This window comes from Crocodylus porosus, unplaced genomic scaffold (assembly GCF_001723895.1).
Source record: "Crocodylus porosus isolate Cpor-Errol unplaced genomic scaffold, CroPor_comp1, whole genome shotgun sequence".
Lineage (NCBI taxonomy): Eukaryota > Metazoa > Chordata > Crocodylia > Crocodylidae > Crocodylus > Crocodylus porosus.
This window is the reverse complement of record NW_017728909.1, coordinates 58,686,987-58,707,485: the sequence shown is the minus strand read 5'-3', so window position 1 is coordinate 58,707,485 and position 20,499 is coordinate 58,686,987. Positions and strand designations below refer to the sequence as shown.

The window sequence follows — 20,499 nt, the reverse complement described above, 5'->3', positions numbered from 1 at the left end:
TGGGAGTCCAAGACAGGTGGTTGTTCCTCAAGGAGACGACCCTCTGAGCTCAAAGGGAGTCAGTCCCAATGTGCACCAAGGGGGGCAGGAGTGCTAAGAAGCCCCCATGGCTCAGCAAAGGCATCCAGGGATGCCTCAGAGCAAAAAAGGAGGCGTACAAACAGTGGAAGCTAGGGGCTATCACCAAGGAGGATTACACCTCCGTTGCTCAGGACTGCAGATAAGTTGTTAGGAAGGCCAAGGCAGGGATGGAGCTAGGGCTAGCAACCAGAATTAAGGATAATAAAAAGTCCTTTTTCAAATACATAGGAAGTAAGAAGAAGGCACCGGGTAACATGGGGCCCCTACAGGATAGGCTTGGCAATCTGGTGATTGCGGCAAACAAAAACCTGACCGCTTTCACAAATTCTTTGCCTCCATATTCCTGAACAGGGACAAGGACATCTCCCCCACTAGAATTGCACCCAGGGGAGGCACCACCATGCCTAGAGTCAGGGACAGCCTAGTTAGGGAACTTTTGAAGGGGCTGGACATGTTTAAATCAGTAGGTCCAGATTTTCTTCACCTGAGGAAATTGGCAGGGAGTCATAGCAGAATCCCTGGCATGGCTCTATGAACACTCATGGGGCACTGGCCAGGTACCATAGGATTGGGAAAGGGCCAATGTGGTCCCCATTTACAAGAAGGGGAGAAAGGAGGACCCTGGCAATGATAGGCCAGTCAGTCTTACCTCGGTTTTTGGGAAGACCTTTGAGAAAATTATCAAGGAACACATCTGCAAGGGCCCAGCAAGAGAGGTAAAGCTCAGGGGCAATCAACATGGGTTCACTGAGGGCAGATCCTGCCTCACTAACCTGGTTTCTTTTTATGATCAGGTCACGAAGTCCTTGGATGAGGGCATCAGGGTAGGTGTAGTCTTCCTGGGCTTTAAGAAGGGCTTTGACATGGTTTCCCACCACATTCTCTTTAAAATAAAAACTTGGTGACTGCAGCATTGATGCCTACACAGTCAGATGGGTAGCAAATTGGCTAGATGGTTGCACACAGAATGGTGGTGGGCGGGTCATTTTTGACCTGGAGGGATGTGGGCAGTGGAGTCCCCCAGGGCTTGGTCCGGGGGCCTGTACTGTTCAACATCTTTATCAGCGATCTGGATGTGGGTGTGGCATGCACATTGTACAAATTTGCTAATGACACTAAGTTGTGGAGTGAAGTGGGCACGCTACAGGAATGGAATCCAGCTAGATCTAGACAAAGTACAGAGGTGGGTGGATAAGAATAGGATGGGATTCAACACAGACAAGTTCAAGGTACTGTGTCCAGGGAGAAGGAACCAGCTACACAACTATAGGCTGGGGATCACCCTTCTTATTTACACAGTGGGAGAGAGGGATCTTGGAGTCACTGTTGACTCCAGGATGAACATGAGCCGCCAATGAGAGGAAGCGGTCAGTAAGGCTAACTGCACCTTGTCGTGAATCTACAGATGCATCACAAGCAGGTCCAGGGAGGTGATCCTTCCCTCTATGTGGCATTTGTCAGGCCACAGTTGAAGTACTGTGTCCAGTTCTGGGCACTGCACTTCAAGAGGGATGTGGCTTGCATTGAGAGGACCACTCGCATGGTCAAGGGGCAGTGGGGCAGGCCCTATGAAGAGAGGCTAAAGGGCCTGAACCTATTCAGCCTCCACAAGAGAAGGCTGAGAGGAGATCTGGTGGACATTTACAAACTCACCGGGGGGGGGGGACCAGCAAGAATTGGGGGAGGCTCTGTTCCCCCAGGCACCACCTGGGGTTACTAGGAATAACAGCTACAAGTTGTTAGAGAGTAGGTTCAGGCTGGACATCAGGAGACATTATTTTACAGTTCGTGCTGCCAGGCTCTGGAATGGGCTCCCAAGTGAGGTGGCACTGTCTCCTACCTTGGGGATCTTCAAGAGGAGGCTGGAGAGATATTTGGATGGGGTGATATGACCCCGGCACCTGTTTCTGCCCAGGGCAGGGGCTCGGACCTGATGAACTGTTTAGGTCCCTTCCAACCCTAAGCACTATGATACATATTACAAACATATACAGTTATCAAAGCATTATTCTCTTCCAAAGAGAAAGAGACAAAGAGAGCTTCTGATTTATTGTTTTAATTAAACCTGGATTGTTTCCTTTTTTGGTTTTATATCTGGTTATAATGCACAGGTTAGACATAGTAATAATTTGACTTCACATTTCTGATAGTGAGATCTTATGAACAAGAACAAATTCAGACTATGCCTGCAATGAACTGTTTGAATGTAAAATTTAACTCAGTTTTGGAATTTGCAACTTACAGTTCATATGAACATGGGATCAATAGGTAATACACCAGGGCGGGCAATTATTTTGGGTGGAGCGCCGCTTAGTAAGTTTTGGCAAGCTGTCAAGAGCCGTATTGCTTAGTCCTACCCCTTGACAGGACCCCGCCCCCTGATCACCATCTTGTGACTGGAAATCCCGCCTCCTAACCCCCAATCTTTGCCACCAGAAGTCCCTCCCCTTGCCCCCAGAAATATTCCTTTCAGGAGGGGTTTTGCCATTTCTAAACCAGAAAAATACCAAATTATATTTGGATAGGGCTGGCCTTGCTGGCTGTCAAAGAAAAATCTTTGGTTTCAGATGCCGGTGGCAAAAAGGTCAAAGGCTAACATAACATATTTTGTCATTATAGTTCCGTATCCAACTCCCCCCCAGCTTAAATACAAAACACATGCACAGTCAATCTCAACTTCTCTTTTTACACTGTGCAACCACGACTTCCTTCCTACGCTGCATTCTTCTGTAGTGTAAGTAAAAATAAACTTTCTGTGTAACCAATACGCTTTAAACCTCCTGACTCCGTTCGCTTACCCACCTGTCCGACCACCTTACCCCACACACATCCAGCTGGTTGTGCTGACCCAGGCTCGCAGGTCAAGGGTACACCGGTCATTGGACGCGACACTGGCAAGTCCTGTTGGCTTTCCCTGGGTTCTACTGCTCTTGGCTCCTGTCATCTTTGACAGGCAGCCAGGAGCAGATAAAGATACATTTTCTAAATTTTGTGAGGGACCCTGCAGGCTGGATACAACGGCCTGGCGGGCCGGGTGCAGCCCACAGGCTGTATTTTGCCCACCCCCGTAATACACAATATATACACTTAACTGGAACTAGGAGATGACATCCTCTAGTCTTGTGCAGTCCATTACCATGGGCTTTCTTAATGACCACAATGGTAATATGTTTCTTTTGTACTCATCCAAGACATGATTTTCTGACAAAATAGTGCACCATGCAAGCTGTGACATCCCCTAGTAGCTGCCTGAATCCTGCCCCACTCACCAACTATAGGCTCTCAGGGTCTTATCCTGCTGCCTCATTTGCTACACCTTGATGAGGGGAAGCTGTTCTCAAAGGCCAGTGAGCTCTAGGTGCTTTTCCTGTACTCTATCCTCCTTGGGATCCATTTGGCCCACTTGATTCAGGGTTCCAACCCCTGCCATGCTCAGTTTTGCCTGTGGCTCCAACTCCACTCCCTCAGTCTCTCAGCTTGGAGCTCCGACCTCTGCTGACCTTCAGTCACTCTCTGGGGCTCCAGCTTCTCTACACACAAGCCATCGTCTTAGGGCTCAGACCCCTCTGGCTCTAATTGCCGTAAGGGCTAAAATAGTGGTCCTCCCCATGCCCATATCTTGCAGGTGTTACTCTGTCCATATTTTTGCTTTTATGTAGAGACCACAGCCCTCTTGGCTTTAGCACCCCCATTATTCTGGCTGCAGGCTTCCATCCCTGGCCTACCTGTTCAGTCCCAGCTTTCTCAGCCTGAGCCCCTTGCTGTCAATCACACTAGACTCAAAGCTCTTGGCTTGTTCAGCCTCAACCTGCCTGTGTCTCATTTTCCAGGCCCCTAGCTCGATCTTACTCATTCTCCAGGTGAGGCTGCTCTCCATCTGTCCTGGTCCCCTGGTGTCCTTGAGCCAGGCAAGGCTGCTTTCCATCTGTCCCAGTCGTTAAACAGTTTGACTTGAGTCCCACAAGCCTCCTGGATCCCAGATCCTAGAAGAGCTCTATTTCAGCTTCTACTGCCACTATTGCAGGGCATTTTCTAGACACCCCCATTTGTGACATCCTTACCACCGATATGAGGTGCACATAGTCCTTTAATTCTCTATGCCAGCTACAATTACCTCATATAGGGTCTCCCAGAGTCCCAGTAACTCCTACCCTGGAGCTCCTGGCTCTTGCATCTTACTAAAATACTTGGGCTGCCTGGGTTCGCCTCTATTGCATCCCAGGCTAGCTGGAATTATGCCCACAATAGGAGTCAGAGACAGACTGCTCTCTCTGGTTGAAGGACCAGGCCTTTAGTAGTCTGGACTCCACCCTTTCTGGGTCACACTGCCTTCTTCTTGGTCAGGGGTTTCTAATTAACCCAGTACTCAGCCTATCCTCAGGTGCTGTGACTTAAGCTCCCCTGCCACCCTTAACCGCTTGTGGTTTTCCCTGTCTGCCTGTAGATCTGCAGCTGGCCTTTGCTCAGCTAACTAATTGCAGCCTTGAAATGCTGGTTTCCTATTCACTGGGTGTGTCTACATGAGATGCTTAATGCATAGTTTACTAACTAGCTGGACAGTAAACATCTTGGTGTTTACACATGCACCTCTATTAGCATAGGTGGTGCATAAGTGCTGACAGTGGAGGGGAGGGGCACAACTCTGCACCACTGCCATGGAGGGGCGCACAATTCCACACCACTGTCCCTGCTGCTGCTGCTAGGTGTTGGGTCCATCCAGGCTGCAGCCCTATGCCCCACTGTTGGCATAGAATATACACCACTGCTGCCATACCCACTGCTGCCAGGCCCTGGCTCTGGCCAAGCTGAAACCCTATGCCCCATGCCCTGCTGTCCATGGAGAAGTCTGGGGGGCGGGGGTCATGTGCCCCCAGCACCCTTCCCCAATGTGTTGCCAATGCCTATTAGGTTGGAGTAAACGAATTTACTCTACAGCAGGATAGTACTTGTAAATACAAATACTATTCTGCTGCATAGTAAAACACTCTGCAGCAGCACACATGTAGATGCTGGAGGTGCTGGCTGGGGCATGAGGGTGCTTCAGTGTGGGGACTGCCTGCTGGCTAGCCCCACACTGAAGCACCTTCATACCCCAGCCAGCCCCTCTGCATCACATTGAGCTGCCCCCTGGAGCCACCTGCCACCAGGAGCTTCTCCGCCCTGACTCAATGTGCTGCACATGAACAAACTGTGGAGCTTATTGCTCTGGAGTTTATTGATCCTGGGCACACATTCAAACAGCATGCCTAGGAGCAATAAACTGCAGAGCAATAAGCTCCATAGTTTATTCATACTCTGTAATTGTATGTGTAGACATGCCCGCTAAGAAGGATGGTTTAGGAGTCCCTGCTACATCCTCCCAATGAACATCTGTTTCATGTTATTTTTCCAATTTATAGGGCTGGTCAAAATGTCATAAAAATTGCAAACATTCATACTCTTAAAACTTGTATATTTATTTTGCTGGGTACTATCAGGGAGTGCTCTGGGAGAGTGCACAGGGTAGAGAAGATGCTTGCTCAGGACCATTGCAGCCTTGTCTGGTCTCAGAGGCTAAAAACAGACAACCAGTTTAATGCAGTGCCAATTAGTCCATGATATAACTCACATCAAAACAGATGCAGCACAGTCATTTATACACAAGCCTTAACTTGAATTAGCCTCAATTGTTCTGAGGCAAAATGTTAATTCAGATAAGTCACAGGTACTTAATGTGGGACAGTGGGCCTGTCCATCTGTAAGGTCTAGGGTTTGCTGTGTGATACCATTTGAATCAAACCAGTTGTCTGTTTTTAGCCTCAGTTCTCAGAAACCAGCTCAGGTTTGGCTTCTAAGGTAAGCTGGTGGGGAGGGGAGAAAGAGGACCCAGGTTTCTTTCCATCTGAGACCCTGACTTACGGCCTCTCACCTTCCCACCTTCTCTGTGGCCCTGACTCAAGAAGCTAGCACACAACTCTGCTCCTGAAAGAAGGATTTTACTTCTTGTTGGGGAAAGCCAGTGCAACCAACAGTTCCAAGAAGCATAGAAGACAGTTTCATAGTAGGTAGGGTCGGAAGGGACCTGAGCAGATCATTGAGTCCAACACCTGCCATGGGCAGGAAAGAGTGCCCATGATTATCTAGCCTCCTTTTGAAAGCCCCCAAGGTAGGAGCAAGCACCACTTCCCTTGGAAGTTGGTTCCAGATCCTAGCTGCCCTGACTGTGAAGTAGTGCCTCCTGATATCTAGCCTGAATTTACTCTCCATCAACTTATGGCCATTATTCCTCGTTACTCCTAGTAGTACTTTGGGGAACAGGGACTCTCCCATTGCCTGCTGGTCCCCCTTGGTCAGTTTGTAGATGGCCACCAGATCCCCTCTCAACCTTCTCTTGTGGAGGCTGAACAGGTTCAGGTCTCGTAGTCTCCCCTCGTAGGGCCTGCCTTGCTGATCCCTGATCATGTGGGTGGCCCTCCTTTGGACCCTCTCAATACTGTCCACCTCCCTCCTGAAGTGCAGCGCCCAGAACTGGATGCAGTACTCCAACTGCGGCCTGACCAATGTCCCATAGAGGGGGAGGATCACCTCCTTGGACTTGCTCGTGATGCATCTATGGATGTATGACAAGGTGCAGTTAGCCTTCCTGACTGCATCCCCACATTGGTGGCCCATGTTTATCTTGGAGTCAATAATGACTCCAAGATCCTCTTCTGCCTCTGCACTGATGAGAAGGGAGTTCCCCAGACTGTAAGTATGGTGCTGGTTCTTCCTCCCCAGGTGCATCACCCTGCACCTGTCAGTATTGAAACCCATCCTGTTCTCATCCACCCACCCCTATAACCTGTCCAGATCTGATTTCAACCTGTCTCTCTCTTCTAGTGTGCCCACTTCTCCCCATATCATAGTGTCATCCGTGAATTTGAACAAGGTGCTTTCACAGTTCAAGTCTAGGCTGCCCAACCAGAGGTTCTCTATCCCCTCCAAAGAGGGCAAAAAATCTCTCTGTCCCCAGTCCAGTCAATACAGCCAATACCCAAAGATACACCTTTGTTCATTTCTAGTCTTTTCAGCTCCCCAAAGCAACTCCACTTATCTTGTTCCCCAGATGCTTCTGGCCACAGACCTACCAGGCTGTGTTTTCTAGCCTGGTCTCCCTTTTATCTCCTCTTGACACCTCCTGGGATTGGCTCTCAGCTTTGCTGATATACCCACAAAGACATTCAAGACTACTGATGCTAAAGGCCATCTGGTCTCATCCTGGTGTACCCAGCCCTGGCATTTAATTCCTCCTTTTCTGTGCACAGGTTACAGAGGTAAAGTGAATTATACAGTATTATAATAATGTGAACACAGTTTCTTGAAAATATCACAATAAAACCCTATATTCAGTCACTAACCCCTTTTTTTGCTTTCCATGAATATCTGCATGAGCAGTTGCAGAAAGAGTTATGGCTGCTTGAATGAATGCATATTTGTATGAGTGCTTGTACAACTGTCTTGAAAGTGAAGCTGAAATGGGAAGGAGGAAGGTTTTGACAGAAGAGTGGGAGGAGGGACAAAAAATATAGATACAAAATATAAAATAAAATGAGTGCAAGTCTTGAGAAGGTGGGGGAACAAGTGGGAAGGGTAATGGCCCTTGCAGGAGTAGTGTCCAGGCAGTATGTACTAAGAAGGCATCTAACCCAAATCTGTTGCCTCCAATACATTTTAATGGTATGATGTTAGCCTTATAACCCACAAGTTTCATTGTGTTCTACAGCACTGCTCTAGGCCCAGAGCGATAGTCAAACACCCATGCAATGGCATTGTGTTAAGGGAGAGCACACAGAAGTGGCACTGGAAGAGAGAGAAGGCAAGAAATGGTATAAAGCAAGTGCAGTGGAAGCATGCTATGCTTGATGCCAGCATCTCCTGGGTTACAGCACTCACTTGGCACTAGGCTGTTGCTCTCACTGCAAGGCAGTGGGAACTTGCATCGGAGACAGAGAACTCAATGAGGGCCTGAGGCTGCTGTCAGAGCAAGAACAGGCTCCAAAGGAGGTTTAGTGTCTGCAGCAGTAGCAGCAGGATGTTGACATACATACAGGAGGATGCTGAAGGGGCCTTTGCCCTGGGGATGGAGATATGAGGCGTGAAACTCTTTCCTGAACCTGCTGGTAAGGAAGGCTGGAACATGTTATACAGACTGGAGTAAATACCAGTGCTGATTAGCACTCTCTCTGAAATGGGAGAATTGTCTTGTCTAGCACTGTTAGTTTTTCATTTTTATTCATTATTAAGAATAAAATATATATCTATTGCAAATCTGCATTGTTTAAATAGCTGCGGCTCCAGTTTAATATTGGTAAATGTATTTTAATTCTTCCTAGGAACTATTACATGTCAGTTATAACTCATTGTTTGAAATGATTGTTTCAGGTGATGCTTATGCTGCAATCAAAAGGGGGGAGGAGGAGAGAACTGTTCTTTAAACAGCAAAGGAACCTTTTTTATTTAACTAAGACATCAAAATGTATTTGTGAGACAGAGGGTAAACATTGGTTTGGGCTTAGTTTCATTTTCCAAGGGTTTCTAATTATTTCTATACATTTTTCTTAAAATATTTTAAAGAATCTGACTTTACCAGGACCTGTTTTGGGTATTTTTTAGAAATAAAAAATTGCTTGTTAGAATTTCTTCTCCAGTTAATTGGCAAATGAATTATATGTAAATATGATAAAATTACATTAAATTAAATTAAAATATGTTAAATAGCTAATAAGTGTTGCTTCTGTTGAAAAGAAGTATGCATGTCTCCCTACCAGGCAGGAAAAACCTTGATATCTTTAAGGCTAAGTTCTATATACTTGGCCAAATATAATTATGCTCTTTATGAAAAAGCAGTTTTAACATTTTCTAAAGTTCTTCAGACTTATTGTCTGCTTCTCACTTTCAATTCTTTCCTTTTTCAGGGAAAAGTAAAACCCCAATGAGATAATCAGACCTTTACCCGTTTATAAAAATTAGATCATCCGATCAGAGAACAGAAACAATGCCATGAAAAATTGGAAGAAAAAATAACATTGTATAAATAACATTTTGTTTCTGTAGTTTGACAGAACCAGCATAGCTAAGCATGACCGAGTTGATTTTCTTTTTTTTTTGTGCATTAAAAAAACAAGCAAACAACACAAAAAACAGGTTTGGGTTTTGATCTTGGAAATGCTTACACACGTATTTAACTTTCTGTTTGGTAATAGTCCCATTGAGGACTATTAGAATAGTCACAAGCATAGACTTAAGTGTGTGTGCGCGTGCGTGCAAGCTTGCAGCCTGAAGGCCTTGATTACTGAATTCTAATTACAAGCCCAAACAATTACACCTGTGCAACCACAGTGAAAAGCATTGCTCAGGTGTGAGCGACACCAGAATTTAACCCAGCAAACCTTTGTGACTGATGAACTTTCAAATTACAGAGGGAGTCTGTAGAATACTCTATCTAAACTGAACATAACTGGTATGGAATAATAATTGAAGGACAACAAACACAAGACAGTATACTCCACGAGAAGTGGTGCTGGCTCCTACCCTGGGGGTCTTTAAGAGGAGGCTAGAGGTACACCTTGCTGGGGTCGTTTGACCCTAGTACTCTTTCCTGCCACGGCAGAGGGTTGGACTAGATGATCTACTCAGGTCCCTTCCAACCCTAGAAACTATGAAACTGTGTTTATAGTTACTTTTCAGGGTAAAATTGCATTTTATCACTTCCCAATTTTTGCTTTGCCAGGGACCATTTCAGGGCATCTGGAGAGACCTGTTGTTTTTCAAAGTTATACACTCTAGCCGTGTCCACGTAAATGCGGATGTTTGTTCCCCAGGGAAAAGAAAGAGCGGCACACCTTGTGCCACTGCTGCTTGCCCCCAGGGAACGCCCATGCCACATGTACTCTGGCGTGTGGCAGGTTACTCCGGGTTGGTTAGAGGAGGCCGGGGTGGGCAACTGTGCTGGCGTCAGCAGCCTTACTTGTGGTTCTGGGGTCCAGGGAAGCTGCAGCCATGGTGCTCCTGCAGCTGGGAGCCTGGCCAGCAGTTGGAGTGCGGCTTCAGGTGGTCAGGATCTCGTTTTGTGTGGTGTGCACTGCTAGCGTATGTTCTGCCCAACTTTTTTTTCTGCATGGGTATTTTTTATGCTGAGATCTCCCGGCATCAACCCACCCTCGCCTCCCTTCCCCCCTCCCCCCACACGCTGCAAAATAGCTGTGCAGGGAATGTCTGAATGTGCAGCGTGTGACACTGCAGATGGGTCTGTGTCACCTCATACCGCATGGCCATGCTCATCTGAATGCAGCTTCTGGGTTTTTCCTGTATTCAATCTCATTCCAAGTGCATCTATATATTTTTTCCTACCCTGCAGTTGCTTTGAAGCATATGCAATTTGAAATTAGTACTAGGTCCATTTATGTAATTAGAGAAAGTATCAGTGGTCATACTTTGCAAACACTTATATCTACATCCACAAAGGCATCTAATGTGGTACTTAAACAGGATATAGGTGCCTAAATTCAAAAATGTGAAAATCTCCCCTCAGCTGTCACATAACAGTAGAGGTGTTTCAGTGCTTGACACTTGACTTCCCCAGGCACCAACAGTTTTGCATCTGCCTGTGATCAGAAGTACCTTTGGAGAGTGCCTTTATCATAGGGCAGTTGGAGGAGGGTGGGGGAGGAATGTCCAGTGCTCCTGGTGAAACCATTCCATTTAGCAGGAAAGAATTAAAGATTCTTGGGACAAGAGGGAGCATGACTCTGTAGCCTAGGGTATGCATGTGGATTATGTGGTTTTAAAGCCCCTTATGTAGAGGAACTTGTGAATGCTGGTCTTCTGCATCCTGCCTGAGTATTCTAAAAGCTAAGTTATCATATAAAAGCAGAACACCAATACCAATTCCTCCTCCAGCCATGTTTTAAAAGAAAACTGTGACCTACATTTCCATTTTAAAAGAAAAGGCAAGGGCACCTACCTTCATGCAAGTGCTACAGGCTATGAATCCCAAATAGAGGAAGGCACTTCCTGGTAGCACTAAGACATGTAAACCCAAGACAGAATAGAATTAAGACACACCTCTATCCTTATAATTTCCCAATTAGCTATCTTAAACATGATCACTATGCTACCTTTAGATGGCTTCCCTTAGAGTGCTGGTTTTTGTGGAACTTGTTCTGCAGTGCGTGATTTTCTGCAGGCATTGTGCAGGGGACTCTGGCATTAACACAGGGGATAGATACCTATGTCCCCTTTTGGATCTGGACATTAAGCATTTGTGCGACTTAACTAATGTGAATAGTCTCCATTGTCTTTAGTGTAACTATTCAAAAGTAAAGTTGTGTATGTGATTAAGTATTAGCAGCATCAAGGCCTAATAAATAAATTATAATTTAAAAACACATAGAAAAGTAACTGAAAGCAGCCTGCACTATAATGCGCATCCAGGTACTATTTAAAAATAAATAATTAATTTTTAAAAAAAGTCTGATTACTTGTTATATATTAGTTTAACATAACCAGTACAGATGATACTTACTGGAACTAAATTTGAATCCTCTGAAATCTTGGATTTCAGTTAGGTGGTTAGGTAACGTTCAAACAATTTCTTCTTTTTCCTGAATGAGTTTGATCATACATCCAGATCTTTCATTCCTATCATTAAAATATGCAGAAGAAATAAAAATGTCAGCAGTTCTTCTGCAATTTCATGGTTAATCAACCCCCCCTTTCTATATTTTTTTTAATTATGCTAGTGAGAAATGAAAGACTAGAAAAATCTTTTGTTTAATTATGGTTCAAGTAAGAACTCACAGCTGAAACAACTTTTTGTTTTAATTAATTGTTAGGCTCCTAATTCTGTAAAGACTTAGTGTGTGCTCTTGCAGCTGGCAATGTTTAGGCTAGTGATTTTCAACCAGGGTGACATAAGATCCCTTTAAGGGAGCCATGGGGTGCCACACAATGTTAATGTTGTTAGTTGTGCAAACATGATTCTCAAGGTAAACCCAGAGTTTTCAAATAGGAATCTGTAGTATTAGAAATATTCTGGCCCATTGTGGTCTTTCTAAGTTCTCTGAAAGAAAATAATTGCTCTATTATTTTTCTGTATTCAAAAAAGGAGTGAAAGCTAACTAAAAGCTGGCATTTTCCAACGGATGCCTCAAGTCTATTGAGGGGTGCCTCAAATATATTGAAGTTTAGAACCACTGATTTAGGCGGACTGACATGTCTGCAAGGAGCCCTGATGGAGTCACTGGGTCTCTGTATGGATTCAGTAGTCTGCTGTCATTTGCCGCTCAGGGCCTTACACACATGCTTAACTTTACACACGTCAGTCGACCCATTGAGCTTAAATGGGGCAGATGACCTTATAAAATAGCCATGGCTGGAGTATAAAATAAATTATTACTATGAGCCTTGTACAAACACAGAAAAGAGACAATCCCTGCCTCAGGGGCTTAAGATCTGAAAGACAGACTATGGGTAAAGGATCAGACTATAACATATAGGCAAATTAATATGGTGAAGAATTGGCATCTCTGCTAGTTACATGTATAGTTGTTGGGGTTTTCTCATTTCAGAATTACTTGGCCAAAACTCACCAAGCAAAATATTTTTAAAAAATAGTTACAAAATCATTCCTGAGAAATGTTTTGTACAACTGTAGATTTCATGCTATTACTTGCTTTTACATAAAATAAAGCAACATTACCTGTATGTAGGGATCTCTATAAATCATGCTAGAAGTTCCCCCACAGTGGCTCCTTTAATATTTTCAATTCACCAATTGCTCCACACTCCCACCCCTACCCCCAACCAGGGAGGCTGTTTGCCACTGTTTTAAATATGCTGTGGTTTTTGCTTCCCTGGTGATCAGTGGCAAACAGCCCAGCTGGTGGGGTCCCTCTGCCAGGCAGGGGTGGTAGGAGGCAAGTGGCTAAATGAAGTAGCTGCTGTGGGGGGCACTTCCAACATGATTTACAGAGCTCCCTACCTATATGTTGTAGTAGGCAGTATTGTGAGGGGGTGCAAAATTGCACAGAGTAAAATAGTGGAACTCTTCTTCATGTATGTCTTTATTGTATGATCATATTTAGCAAATGCTAAGTCCAATTATATTATAATATAGCACTGGTTATGGACATGACCATGCAACTTGTTATAAATAAGTACCCTTATGTCAGGGCAGTGCTCAAATACAATATATTACAATGTGATTTTTACTACAATTTTATTCAAGGATATCTAATAAGATACTGCAAAATAGAATTAACTTAGACTCAAGAACATATTTTTTCTGATATGAGGTTTGATACTCAGACCCAGAAAATAATTTTTTTAGAGTTTAGGTTTTCCTGAAGGTTTATGATTTTGTAGTGCTGTTAACTTCTGCATTATGGGTCGTGATTAAGACAAAAGTCTTTTGGCCTGTGTGCTAATTCAGCACTTGTGAAAGTACTGTTTTATCTGAGTAGTAGGAGGGACTGTTCCTCATAGAAGGGAGGGATCAAAACCCCCCCCACACAAATAGACTAGAGCCTTCTGTGTATTTCAGAGGGAGGTAGAATTTGCCCTCTCACTATATGGAATCTTATGCTACAAAATACCAGCATGGATAAAATGTGAAAAAAAGCTTGACTTTTTTGTTTTAAAATGTTATCCATCTACACCTCCAGTCCTGTAACGGGTATTGATATAATTAATACTTAGTTCATTTATTTATAGGTTGCCTTCATTTATAGTAATCTTTCATTTATTGGTATTAAAGTTCTTTGCAAAAGAAGTTATATCAGCACCTCATTTTAAAAGTGGGGAAAATTGCGGTGTATGACTTGTCCAGGATTGCAGCAAAAGTAGGAACAGAATGCATGCCCAGATCCATGGCCTGTGGACCTTCCTGCTTCCCATTGTACATAACAGCTTACACTTGGGGTTGAAGCATCACAAGTAATTTTACAGATTTATCTCTTTTGTCTGATTTCCTTGTTGTTGCCATTAATTTCTTTTGTTACTTTGAAGTGATGTGGTTCCATGGTGGGCAGGGAAAGTGGACACAAGCTGCAGCTGCCACTTTATTTCAGAGGTATTTGGGTGCCCAAAGATACAGATAGGCATGCGGGAGATAAGAATCTAAATGCATTTAAAAATCTTGTTCAAGGACTCAACACATGCAGCACCTTTGCAAGGTCTTCCAGCAAGACTGCATGCAGCTGCTACTTAGGGCTGATCTTTGGTGTAGAGCAACCACTATGTGACTCCTTCAATGGAGAGTGCACTAGACATGAATGCCCAAGTCCCTGAAGGAGCTTAGACCCATAAACTGCATTTTTTTAAAGAAGAACCTATTCCAGCCCTTCAGTTCCAACAACTCTTGCTCTCCCGCCCCAAGATAAACAGATACTGCTTTCGTTTAGCCTTAGAAAGACTTGGGAGCTTAATTAATACTACTCCTTCATGCCATTCAAGGCTATCTACATACTGAACTCTCACTGAAATCATAGGTAGTTTTGATTATGGATTGATAACAGGAACAAGCTATTACACTATTAACAAGGTTTGTTCTTTTGTTCACTAGCAATTTACTTCAGTGGGCTTTTTTGTTTTAATTTTCTTCTGTGCACAATAAACATATTCATTAACCTGTATTAACAGTGGTATCTAGTATGTAGTATATTAAAACAGTGGCTGGTAACCTGTAACAAGCTGCAGGCTGGTACAACCTGATTCAATGTGGGCTGGGTGTCTACAGTGGCAGGGGACTTTGCTTGCTCCTGCTTTAGGGCCGGTGAGCTGCTCCATGACTAGAGCTTAGGCACAGCTCAGCTGATGAGAGCTGCATCCTTGCTACTGCTCCTCCTCCCTGCCTTCCTACACCCCCACCAACTAAAAGCTGTACCTGCACTGCAGCCACAGGGAGAGTTAAAGCTCCCCAATGAGGGCTTCAGTGGCTCCATGAGCCGACTCTAGCCCACAGGCTGTATATTGCCAACCCCTGTATTAAAACATTATGCTGTATATTATAGTATACTAATGTATTAAGCTTCATGGCTAGGAATGTAGAAGGAGGTGTATTATCATTATTATCCCCATTTTACAGAGATATGGAACCACAGAGAGATAAAATGATTTAACTAAAAATATACAACGTCAGTGTCAGAACTGGGATTAAAAAGCCCATAGTTTCCTAGTACCCATTTCCATACTTGGTCTACCTGGTAATGCTACTTCCTATGCCCCTTTACTACAATACATATAAATTAGTTATGACAAGTATGCTAAAAAGCAAAATACCTGAAAAAAAACCCGGTAATTATTTTTGTGCCCAGCTATCTACAGACCAAATTATTCATTTTCTCTCAATTGATAAACGCATATGTGCATGAGTGTATTGCACAGAAAGTGAGAGAGAGAGGATTTTGTCCTTTAAGGTTATTTTTAAACTAGAAAAATGAACACGTTTTGGCACTACTTTTTTTAATATAGTTTAATAATTCTATGTTTCAGAGCAGAAGATGGCTAGTGACTTATCTTCTAAAAGAGACTGACTGAAATATCTGTTTGGAATTATTCCTGGAATTAGACCAGCATGAGGTCTCCTCTGCCAATCTAAGGTAATAATGCTGAAAGGCAAGAAATCCAAAGTGATGCATGTCCAGCTGACCGTGTGTTGACAGTGTCAGGCCTGGCAAAAGTTCCTTATGCCTGAAGCCAAAAGAGCCAGGAAAATGGGTAAACCTGGGGATGTCATCACTCTGAGACACGGTAAACACAAACTCCTTTCTAACAGGTATTTAGTCAATGAGACCAGAAATGATATTAAAACCTTCTGCATCTCTCCAGGGGATGTACAGAATTTACTGGCAATTAAACTCAAGAGTTCTGTCATTGTGAGGCTCCTTCTTGAAGCTGCAGTGAAGATTGCTGAGGAATTATTTACCAAACAAGCCACAAAATGATAGGAAATTCTGGTTTTCAGTTCATTTTTAAAGAAAAACCTTTTCAAATCTCACAAATCTCATTTTAAAAAAATCTCAGTAAATTTCAAATGAAAAAGTAGCCCAATCTTATTAGAGGCTGAAGGTCGTATTGGAATTAATGTGTCTGAATGTGAACCCCTTAAACTGGTGTAAATCAGGAATAGTCCAACTGCAGCCCACATAGGTAGCCCGATATAAGACAAATGCAGAATGAAGCCCATTAGGCAAGTCAAGTGTGCTTAAGCACCTAATGTCCATGCAAATTAGTTTGATTTCTTAAAAACAGTTTTAAAATGGTTTCTTTTAATTTTGTTTCTGCACAGCAACAAAGATTGTACAGTACTGAAGTCTGAGGTATATCTTGTTCTGTCTGATTCTGTTTCCTTGAGGTTGCATAAATTATGTATACCCTCTTTACTTTAGATAACAGTCTGGTCTCTGAAAGATATTAATTATTATGTAATAACTTTCACTAATTGTTCCTCCCTTTTGAGTATTCGAAAAATTGATTGTGTTGACAATAGTAAAGGATAATGAATGGTTGTTAAGCTGTCTGCAGTTCAAAATGAAGTACTCAGTCTCTGCTAATAATTTTGGTGGGATAAAGTCAATATAATTTTACTGATATGATGCAGATATGCTTTTGTTAATGTCTAAAGAAAAAGCTTCAAATAATACTTAATTATTATTCTGTTACTTATACAATGTACACCATTTCCATCAATGTGATTGAATTACTATAAAATAATACATTTAAACATCCTAAAATATATTACAAACAAGGCTGCAAATCCTTCATTTTTAGAAATCCCGTTCTGTTTAATAGATTTGGCTTGATTTTAGTGGAAGTACTATAAACACAGCACTGGAAAAACTGGGTCTTAATAATAAAAATCATCCAATACAAAAAAGATAATGAAAGTGCAAGTAAGATGCCTTTTAAAAATGGTTCGTGTTAAACTTTTTCCTACAATGGTATCAGATACTTTATGCATCTCTCAGAAACTCATGTATACACAAACGTAATTTAAAGGTAATCAATGTCCTTTGTACTAGAACTGACTTGTGAGATTTACACATGTATTACACTCTCTTAAAGCAAACAGTGTCTTTATATACCTGCATGCAGCATCAGGCTACTTTAGCAGGACTTGTGCATCAGTTTTTAGGCAAATTTTGGCCCTGTGCATGTGTATAGTTTTCATTAAAGTACTCAGCAATAAGACATGTACTGGTATAAGAAATATACCCTCTTGTTTATAGTGAGCGCTAATTTTAGAAGCCAATTAAATACTTAGATTGTTTTGAAGCGCTTTTTAAAATGTTATATTATTCTGTGACACCAATGCCCTGTCAATCTATTAGTATCAGAGCACTTCACTTAAACAATTTTTTATTAATTTAGAATGCTAAAAGATGCTTGATCTCTTTAGTACTTTTAATCTTAACACCAGTCTTATTCCTTGCATGCTTTAATGAGATATCAAATTGATTTTGATGCTATTATGCACCTTAGTCTTTTGTTCAGTATGCATAACTCAGGTACTGATCATTTATGGTACAGTGTAAAACAATGGGAACTATTAGAACACCTTAAAAGCAGTATACTATACAATTTGAGTTTATTAGGAAAAAATTAAGTATTTTATTTAAGTGCAGAACCTCTACAGCAGTGCAAACTTCCCTGCATTGCTCCCCCCGTGGCCCTTAGGAATAGTTTTGAAGAGATGTTACCTCCATACCCATTCAGTCTTTGGCCTCTTCTGCTGAAACTGCTAGTGGTGATTTGAGTTACAATGTGGACTACAGTCCACTAGGAAGTAAACTGAGACCAACATTACATTCTATGCTAGAACAATGTGAAACTGAAGATGCTATGCAACTTGTTTGGAATTTTTCATAATTTAATTCAGGTGGTTTCATAGTTGAAAGACTTTACTTTTTCATGACATTTTGCAGATTGATTTTTCACATGTAAAACATGCAGAAAACAAGTAATTTTTTGTTGCATCAAGTTAAACTGGAAATGGACCGAAACTTTACTTATAATGATCTCCATTTTTTAGAGATGTTAAAATAAGCTTCTCTATGAGGGGATTTTGAAGATTAACAGGCTAACTGACAACATCCTGTTTGCCTTATTCTTGTAAGTGGTTCAGGTGGGCCAAATTAAACTCAGTTACATTGTTGGGACTATTTACTGAAATAATGCAAGCTGTATATGGTACATACAGTATTTACAGAACTTTTTTATTTTTAATCAGGTTCTCCTCTCTTACTAAGTGAATGCCCTAACCACTGGTAAAAAGTCATGGCCATCTCTTTGTCAAATAGGTCTTGCATACTTTTTGCCTAGCGAAGTGTCCCACCACTTACATCCCAGAACACTCTACAGTCTGGTCGTCAGGGACCTTTGCTGGACGGTGAGTGAAGTGGGGCATTGATGCAAAGAAGGCATTGTGCGGTCTCCTAGTTCTTGGGTGGTAATTGCAAGCACTCATCTCTTGTACAAAAAAGTAGGCAGCAGCAACTCCTCTAGGTGTGTTTTGAAAGAAAAGAGTAATACTTACACTGTTTTTAAAAGAACAACTAAGTGCCTAACTTCAGAAGAGGATTTCACACTATGAATCCTGAGCTAGGATAGGGACCACTTTATAGCTGCAAAGTAGGCATCTAAGCACCGGTAAAGGATGGGTTTCAATGTTTCTCAGTGACTAGTTTGGTTGGTCTCTCACACAGTATGTAGGCTTTTGTGAATCTCTTCCTGGGGTACAGTATACATTGTACAGCAAGTTTAGACCCCTAGCTCTGGGCTTCTACCCCAGGAAGTTAATTGCCTAAATGGCCCTTGGTCGATCTAGCCGTTTCAGCTAAATTCTTAAGTCCCACATCTGGGGCTTATGTTCTTTTGGGTATCTAGGCCATCAAACTGCCCTGACCTCTGCATTAACTGCTAAACAAGGCAGCTTAGACTTCTACTAAGTTTTCTTAGCTACTAAGTTTTGTGATGCTTCATGTATGACGTTTTGTTTCAAATTAATTTCTTATAGGAATAAAACAAATATAATTTTGTCTATTTAAGGTAAATAGCACATATACAAGCAGGTTTTTTCCTCCTATGGATTAAGTACTGGTGAAGGTGTTGGCTTCACAACCCTGATGAATGAAGTCCTCCATTTAAAAGCAGAGCAATCTTTCTATACACTTTAATTTTCCAGTCATACATTGTTTCACTAACTTAATCGCCAAGGGACTTTCTGTAGCGATAAAATGGATAAGACCAAAAAGGCCCAAATAGGGCAAATTTGCTAATTTCTAAATTTGCTAAATTGCTCACCATTTATTAATACTACACTTTCACAAAAAAAAGTCTTAAACCATGGTCTGACCTTTTTGGAGGTTACATAAGCAGGGTCTTCATTTTGGACACGCAGACACAACTCACCACATACCATTCTCAGTATATAGTTGGGGATGACCCTGGTTTGGGCAGGGGGTTGGACCAGATTACCTCCTGAAGTCCCTTCCAACCCTAATTTTCTATGGGCATGTCGACACTTGCCAATTTAAGGTACTTTAGCCATTTTTAAGGCTCACTAAGGGCGTGGATCTAGAAGTGCATGCCCTTAATGCACCTTAAACAATTTTTTTTTTTTAGGTGCAAATAGTTAAGGTGCCTTAAGGGATGTGTAGGTGCTGGGTGCAGCTGCCTCGAGTCACTAGGGGCTTGGACAAGCCCTCTGCTCACTTAGAGCCAAGCCACCTCTGGCTGCAGTCTAGGAGCCCCACCTCCACATGTGTTGCTGACAGACCCCATGGCCCATGGGCATGCCCTGCACCTTTTTCTGTGCTCCCCAGCCAGGAATGCCCTCATTGTTGTGCTGCCCCTGGCCACTTTCCCAGTGCAGCACTTGCCCACTGCCCACAGGCCCTGGTGCGGCTGTGCATGTGGGGGGCTGTCCAGGGTGCTGCCAAGGTCAGGCTGCAAGCATATTTGCCCAGTGAGCTGTGTTAAAGAGCCTTAAGGTAGGCATGTGTAGACATGTGCCCAAATCACCTTAATGTGCCTTCGGCTAAGGCACATTAAGTTTAGGCACATGTAAATTTACATGAACACATACCCCATGATTCTATGATTCTCAGCCTTCTTTTTCAAGATCACTCTATAGTGAAGTAGCCCACCCTTTTCTTAATGGGGTAACTCCTATTAGCCAAAATGTAGAAAATTAATAGTATGACAAATCCAAATTCACATCTATAAGCAGTGTTTTACAATATAAAAACAGATCATGCTTACAATTATAATTGTTCCATTGTCCTTACACTAAGGGATTCGCTCTCTCATTTTACACAATATGGGTGTGTGTGTGTGTGTGTGTGTGTGTGTGTGTGTGTGTGTGTGAGAGAGAGAGAGAGAGAGAGAGAGAGAGAGAGA

General features: G+C 42.7%; 1 long non-coding RNA gene across 4 annotated transcripts in view; it reads left to right on the top strand.

Moving 5' to 3' along the window:
- Positions 1-20,499, top strand: part of LOC109308090 — a 183,843-nt gene that overhangs the window by 69,642 nt on the left and 93,702 nt on the right. For 3 of the 4 annotated variants that reach the window (XR_002100458.1, XR_002100459.1, XR_002100460.1), the window contains one exon: positions 15,592-15,698. This is a non-coding gene — a long non-coding RNA (uncharacterized LOC109308090). Of the gene's footprint in view, positions 1-7,970; positions 8,220-15,591; positions 15,699-20,499 lie in introns of those variants that run through there. The other variant, XR_002100461.1, reaches the window with a different exon arrangement.